This window comes from Telmatherina bonti (genome assembly GCF_933228915.1).
Source record: "Telmatherina bonti genome assembly, chromosome: 16".
Lineage (NCBI taxonomy): Eukaryota > Metazoa > Chordata > Actinopteri > Atheriniformes > Telmatherinidae > Telmatherina > Telmatherina bonti.
In genome coordinates this window covers 15,396,317-15,403,980 of record NC_136614.1, presented here as the reverse complement: position 1 = coordinate 15,403,980, position 7,664 = coordinate 15,396,317, and positions in this window count along the sequence as shown.

Below are 7,664 nucleotides of genomic sequence, written 5' to 3'. Positions count from 1 at the left end.
AACATGCAGCTGAAAACAGGTAGGTCTTTAACATTGATTTAAACATTGAGTGTTTCGGCTGAACTGAGGCTTTCCGGGAGTTTGTTTCAGATATTTGAAGCATAGAAGATGAATGCAGCATCTCCATGTCTTGTTTTGACTCTAGGAACTGATAAATAACCAGATGACCTGAGGGGTTTGGTAGGTTCATCGTGAGGCAGGAGGTATCCGATATACTTTCTTCGAAAACATTCAGACCTTATTAGACCAGAAGCAGAACCTTAAAGTCTATCCTCTGGTGGACAGGCAGACAGTGAGAGGACCTCAGCACTGGAATGATGTGTGCCACTTTCTTGGTTTTAATGAGAACTGGAGCAGCAAAGTTCTGAATTAGCTGCAGGTGTCAAATTGATTTCTTAGGAACACTCGTAAAAACACTGTTACAGTAAATAAGACGACTAAAGATGAAAACATGGACTATTTATTCCAGGTCCTGCTGTGACCATAGGTGTTTTTAGCCCATTTTGGGGGTGCTGAAGCACCCTTAGACTGAACCAAAGCATACCTAAAATCTTTTTTTTAAATGATTACACTAAAAGAAAAGAAAAAAAAACTATAAAAGTGTGGAAACCATACTTTACCTTGTTTAAAAAGTAATATTGTAACACCCCCCAGTGTTACAGTATTACCTCCCATGTATATCGACCTCCCAGTGCAGCTACCAAATACCTGATTACAATGACTGAGATGTTGGACTACAGCAGTACTATGGGTTTAGAGATGTATTTCATGGGAGACCTTAACATTGACTGGCTATCAAATAACTGTTCATTGAGAGCAAAACTATCTGATGTTGCAACTGCAATAGGACTTGTACAATTAGTAAGCATGCCAACAAGAATTTACCTGAAAAATGATGGTACAATTACTTCAACTTGTATTGATTATATTTTTACAAATGCTCCAGAATTGTGTACAAGGACTATCTCTGTTCCAACAAGCTGTAGTGACCATAATTTAATTATTACTTTGCGGAAAGCAAAAATGGAGAAGGTGGGGCCTAGGTTTATTTACAAAAGATCTTTCAAAACTTTCAACCAAGATGCATTCAGGGAGGATGTGAGAAGTATATGCTGGTCTAATGTATTTACAGAAACAAATGTTAATGATGCATTAAATGAATTCAACAAAGAATTTATGTCCATAGTTGACAAACATGCACCACTCAGGAGGTTTACGGTTAAGAATATTAAAACACCATGGTTGGATAAAGACATAAAGCTTTTAATGAAACAAAGAAATCAAGCTAAAGAAACAGCAATTTTAACTGGTAATCAAGAAGACTGGAAAGTCTATCGAAACTTACGCAACAATGTCACAAAGCTCAATAGAACTAAGAAGAAATTATATTATGAAAAAGAAATTGAACAAAATAAGAGATTATTAAAAAAATGTGGAACACAATTAATGATTTGACTTGCAGAAATAGAAAATCTATGCCAAATTTCATTGATGCAGATGGTACATTTTTAACTAATCCTGCAGATGTGGCAAATTTTTTAAATATTTTAGAAATAAAGTTAATACACTAAGGGAGGGAATGTCAACAAACTATAATACATCCTGTTTACACATAAAACAAGAAATAATAAAAGATAATATATTTTTAAGTTTAAAGAAGTAACAATAAGTGAAGTTGAAAATCTAATAAAAAATATTAAAAATAAACCACCAGGTGTCGATGAAATGAATGGAAACCTCCTGAAGATGGTAGCTGATTTTGTTGCGCCAGTTATCACATACATCATAAATCTAAGCTTAACGACAGGTGTCTGTCCACAAAAATGGAAAAATGCCAAAATTATTCCTTTGCTCAAAAACAAAAAACAACCTTTTTCTGGTAAAAAAAAAAAATAGTCGACCAATAAGTCTGGTAACAGCTGTTGGAAAGATCATTGAGAATATTGTATATACTCAAGTTAACAGTTATTTTAGTAACCATGGACTATTTGTTCCAAACCAACATGCCTATAGAAAAGGGCATTCAACTGCAACAGCATTGACCACCATGACTGATGACTGGCTGACAGGCATTGAGGAAAAGAAACTGGTTGGCAGTATCATGCTAGACTTCTCTGCAGCTTTTGATATAATAGATCACACAATATTAATCAAGAAGCTACAGACCTATGGATTTGATGATTCTGCTATAACATGGTTTAACAGCTATTTAATAGGCAGAACTCAGACTGTTTTCTTCAATGGTTGTTATTCCAACATCAGAAGGTTGACATGCGGAGTCCCGCAAGGCAGCAGTCTTGGTCCTTTATTGTACAATATTTATACTAATGATTTACCACTCATTCTCTCAAAGGCCAAGATTGTTATGTATGCGGATGATTCAACAATTTATGCATCAGCTGCTACTGTAGAAGAGTTGAACCGTGTCTTACAGATACAGTTGAATGCTGTTGTTAAATGGGTTAATGAAAATAAATTAGTTTTTAAAATTTCGAAGACACACTGTATAGTAATCTGTTCTAACCATAACATTAACCTAAATCCTCTATTGCATCTTAAAATACAAGATAGCTCAATTCAACAAGTCAATGAAACAAAGCTCTTAGGAATAAAAGTAGATAATAAATTATCATGGTCAAAACATGTACAGATGTTATGTGCCAAAATGGGGAGCGTGATTACTATGATTAGGAGATACGCATACTTTCTGACAAGAGAAGCTACAAAAGTAATGGTACAGGCTCTAATTTGATCAAACCTTGACTACTGCCCGACTGCATGGTCTAATACTTCAACTGAAAATATAGGAAAATTACAACTAAAATAAAATAGAGCAGCACGTCTAGTACTTCATTGTGATTATTACACCAGCACTAAACTGCATCAAAAATTAAAGTGGTTATGGGTTCATGATAGGCTTTTATACTCCTTATTGTGTATGTTCACGAATGTTTCTGTCACAAAAGTACCACAGACTCTCTACCAAAATCTATTGTTTAGTTCCAGCATACATGATTATGCAACTAGACATGCATCTGCAAACAAATTTATTTTACCAAGAGCTGTGACAAATTACAGGAAAATAACATTTGCATATAGGGGCATGAATGAATGGAATCTACTGCCTAAGCAAATTATTTGCATGCAAAATCAACTAAGATTCAAAATTTCTCTTAAAGAGTTTATTCTACTAAACGGATGACTCTTTAGAAAGTAGTTCTATAATGTTTACTAATAAATATAAATTTGTAAAGTTACTAAATACCACTAGTAAATTTACAAATTAAATATTGAATACTGATTTACTAATTAAACATAGAGATGTGCTCTTCTGTTTCAGATTAAAGTCTGTAATTTGAAATAATCATATCTATTGGATGTTATTTTTATTTTATTTTTTATTTTATTTTAAAAAAATTTTTTTTTATTGATTTATTGTACTGAAAAATTTACTGTTGAGTGTCTTTTCTCCAAAGAACTGTTTTATCAGTTGTACAATGGATTGTATAATGGTTGTTGTATGTCATTGTAGTAATGTATTTTTTTATGGACCCCAGGAAGAATAGCAGCAGCATCTGCTGTGGCTAATGGGGATCCAAATAAATAAACAAACAACCCCCCCCCCCCCCCCCCCCACATGCACTCACTTAACGTTTGTTGGAGCAGTGTCAGTGCTGTCTAAAACCTGGCTGGAAGACAATATAACTGTTATTTTGTGTTTTAAAAAATCCTTTAGCTGATAAAAAAAAAAAAAAAAAAAAAAAAAAAAAAAAACCCGATCTTTTCAATTAACTTACTCAAAAATGGAAGATTTGAGGTCGGCTTGCGGTTGTTTTTTTGTGTCTTGTCTGGATTGCCCCTTTGTGTCATCTGCATGGGACATGCGCCATGATGTTTAAAATGGTGTTCAGTGGACACAGTATATTTCCTGAACCCACTGATGATGAACTAACTGCTTGTCTAATATTCCGTATTTTGTTGGTGAAGAATTTGGCAAACTCATTGCAGGCCTTGGTGGAGTAAAGTTTAGGCACTACCGACACAGGAGGGTTTGTCAGCCTATTGAATGCAGCGAATAAGGTCTGAGCATTATGACAGTTTCTGGTCATAATGTCAGAGAAATAAGACGTTCTTGTATTTGTCAGTTGTAAATTATAAGAGTGTAGTTTGTCTTAATACATTTTTTAATGAACCTGTAAACTTGTTTTTCTCCATCTGCACTCAGCTTTCCGACACTTTTTCCCCCCCCTTTTTTAGCAGTGTGAAATTTCTACATGGAGACCTTTTTCTTCCAGAGACAACCTTCACCTTAGTTGGAGCAATAGCATCCATAATATCTAACATTTTAACATTGAAACTAGTGACAAGCTTATTGACTGAACCCTCTGACAGGGAAGGTGTTCACAAAAAGACCTGGTTATACATCTAAATTGTGTTTTCAATTATACACCGCCCCACCCTGGGCCATCACCTTATCATGGTGGAGGGGTTTGTGTGTCCTGAAGATCCTAGCATCTCTGTAGTTGGGGCTTTATGCCCCTGGTAGGGTCACCCAAGTGTCAAACAAGTGTCTAGGGGAGGGGCCCGACTAAGTACGGCTCAAAGACCTCGATGATTACAACCATGGGTATAAATGTTCCCTTGCCCGGATGCAGGTAACCAGGACCCCCTCTCTGGAGCCAGGCCAAGGTATGGAGAATAAGAGCAAACGTCTGGTGGCTGGGCTTTCGCCTGTGGGGGTCGGGCTTAGCCGGAAAGGGTTACCGGAAAGGAGCCGTGGGGGTCAGGTGCAATGTGAGCGGCAGCAAGAAGCGGGAACCCTGGCGGTCTGATCCCTGGCTGCAGAAACTGGCTCTAGGGACGTGGATTATCACCTTTCTGGTGGGGAAGGAGCCTGAGCTTGTGCGTAAGGATGAGCGGTTCTGGCTAGATGTAGTTGGACTCACCTCAACGCATGGCTTGGGCTCTGGAACCAGTACCCTTGAGAGGGGCTGGACCGTCATCCACTCTGGAGTTGCTCATGGTGTGGGCATTCTCATCAGCCCCCGACTTGGTACCTGCACATTGGGGTTTATCCCAGTGGATGAAAGATTAGTTTCCTTCCGGCTTTTTGGTGGGGGGACGGGTTCTGACTGTTGTCTGTGCTTATGCACCGAACAGCAGTTCAGAGTACCCACCCTTTCTGGAGTCCTTGGAGGCTGCTCCTTCTGGGGACTCCATTGTTCTGTTGGGGGGCTTCAATGCTCACATGGGCAATGAGAGTGAGACCTGGAGGAGAATGATTGGGAGGCATGGTCTCCCCCTCTGAACCCAAATGGTTTTTTGTTGTTGGACTTCTGTGCTCATCATGGATTGTCCATAATGAACAACATGTTCAAACATAAGAGTGTCCATATGTATACCTGGCATCAGGATTCCCTGGGCCGCAGTTCAATGATCGATTTTGTAGTTTCATTTGACCTGCGGCCACATGCCTTCTCACTCGGGTGAAGAGGGGTAGGAGCTGTCAACTGATCACCACCTGGTGGTGAGTTGGCTCAGATGGTGGTGGTGGGGGGGGATCTGGCCGGCCCAAACTTGTGGTAAGGGTCTACTGGGTACGTCTGGCTGAGTCCCCCATCAGAGCAAGCTTTAACTCCCACCTTCAGCAGAGCTTCAACCATGTCCCAAGTGAGGCGGGGGACGTTGAGTCTGAATGGGCTGTGTTCCGTGCTTCTATTGTTGAGGTGGCCAGCCGGAGCTGTGGCCATAAGGTTGTTGGTGCCCGTCGTGGCGGTAATCCCAGAACTCGTTGGTGGACACCAGCAGTGAGGGATGCCATCAAGCTGAAGAAGGAGTCCTATCGGGCCCTCTTGGCCTGTGGGACTCTGGAGGCAACTGATGCGTACCGACAGGCTAAGCAGCAGGTGGCTTTTGGCTGTCTCCAAGGCAAAACCTCAGGCGCACGAGGAGTTTGCCCAGGCCATGGAGAAGACCCAGGACACACTGGAGGGATTATATCTTCGGCTGGCCTGGGAATGCCTCGGGATCCCCCCGCAGAGTTGGCAAATGTGGCTGGGGAAAGGGAAGTCTGGGCTTCTCTGCTTAGGCTGCTGTCCTTGCGACCTGACCCCGGATAAGCAGCAGAAGATGGATGGAATTATACACATGTTTGTGAGCAGGGATCTTACTCTTCAAGAAAACACAGTAATGGTCAGACAGGCCCACATCACACATATAAACCTAGGAAATGTCTAAACCATTAGAAATGACCAAATTTGTGTGTCCTTTAATGTGTGTTCTCTCTGTTAAATTGCTGAGTCAGCCTAATGTTGTCCAGACTGTTAATCAGGTCTTTAGCTCCTTTGTCCTGTGGCTTGTCAACACGAATGTTCACATCACCAGCAATAATTATACAGTCAAAATCGGCACAGATCATAGACAACAGTTCACTGAAAAAAAGTCTCCCTCCCCATCCTGTTTGCTCTAACCACACTGATAAATTTGAAGTTAGGAGCAGCTCAAAAAGAACAGCTGCATTGTTTTTATGGTCTAACCAAGTTAAAGACCTAACATTTAATGAAGCTAAGCTGATGTGTTTCAAGTGAAAGATCTTGAGGATCTGCTTAATGTCCTTGCAAGGTATTTTCTGCAACATTAATTTAATTGATATCCCACTTCAGACTTCAGTTCAGGATTTTGAAGTATCTTGGTTACTGACGATTATTCGTTTCTGTCCTCTGCAGAGACCGGCTTGCTGGGGAGAAGCTCCGCAGCACCAAAAGGATGAGATAAAGACTTATCATGGAGAGAGCCTCATTAGGAAAGGTGAGACTTAACATCCCTTGGTGGGATATTTTTGCTTTAATTAATCACCTAAGTGGTATTATTCCAGGAAATTGTGTGATTGTGATGTGTTGTTGGTAACATGATAAAAAAAATCAATTTGGCAATAGAACAATAAAGCCATAGTTAGACGGGCAAGAAACAGTAATTACAGCCACTAAAACTGCAACCAAGTGCAACATGTCAACAACAGGAAACTGTGCACGTTGAACAAGGCAAGTTTCTGATACTTAGTGCGGGGTTACTTCTCGGAACCCCGCAAGAAAAAGGTTCTGCCAGCCTGATGTGACGAGAACTGTTTTCAAACGCGTCCGCAAGAACAAAATTACGTCATTTTCTTCTTGGAGCCTTGAGAACAAGAAAAAAATTCACGCTGGAGTATGTTACAAGCTTAAGCACCTATGAGAGTGAGCAAGACATAGATCCACACCACCAGGATCTACAGCAGGGACATTGAAGGTCATTCGGACTGGAGAAATGTGGGCGGATGATAACAAAGAGAGGGAAAGTAATCCATACGGACGGCATTGAACTCCCGGAGGGTAGGGTAACTGATGTGGAGGAAAGCTACAAGTACCTAGGCATACCACAGGTGAATGGCAACCATTAAGAACCCAAAGGAAAGCTGCCACAGCTAAATACATGTAACGAGTGAGGCAAGTACTGAAAAGTCAGCTCCATGAATACATCAAGATGAAGGCACAAAGGGATAAAGCACTTAGTGAATGTCTCAGACAATGGAGGAACATGAGATAGAAGAACCATCATGGGAAGAAATGCCCCTGCATGGGATGTACCACCGACAGATCACTGAAGTGTGATCAATGGCTATCAATGGC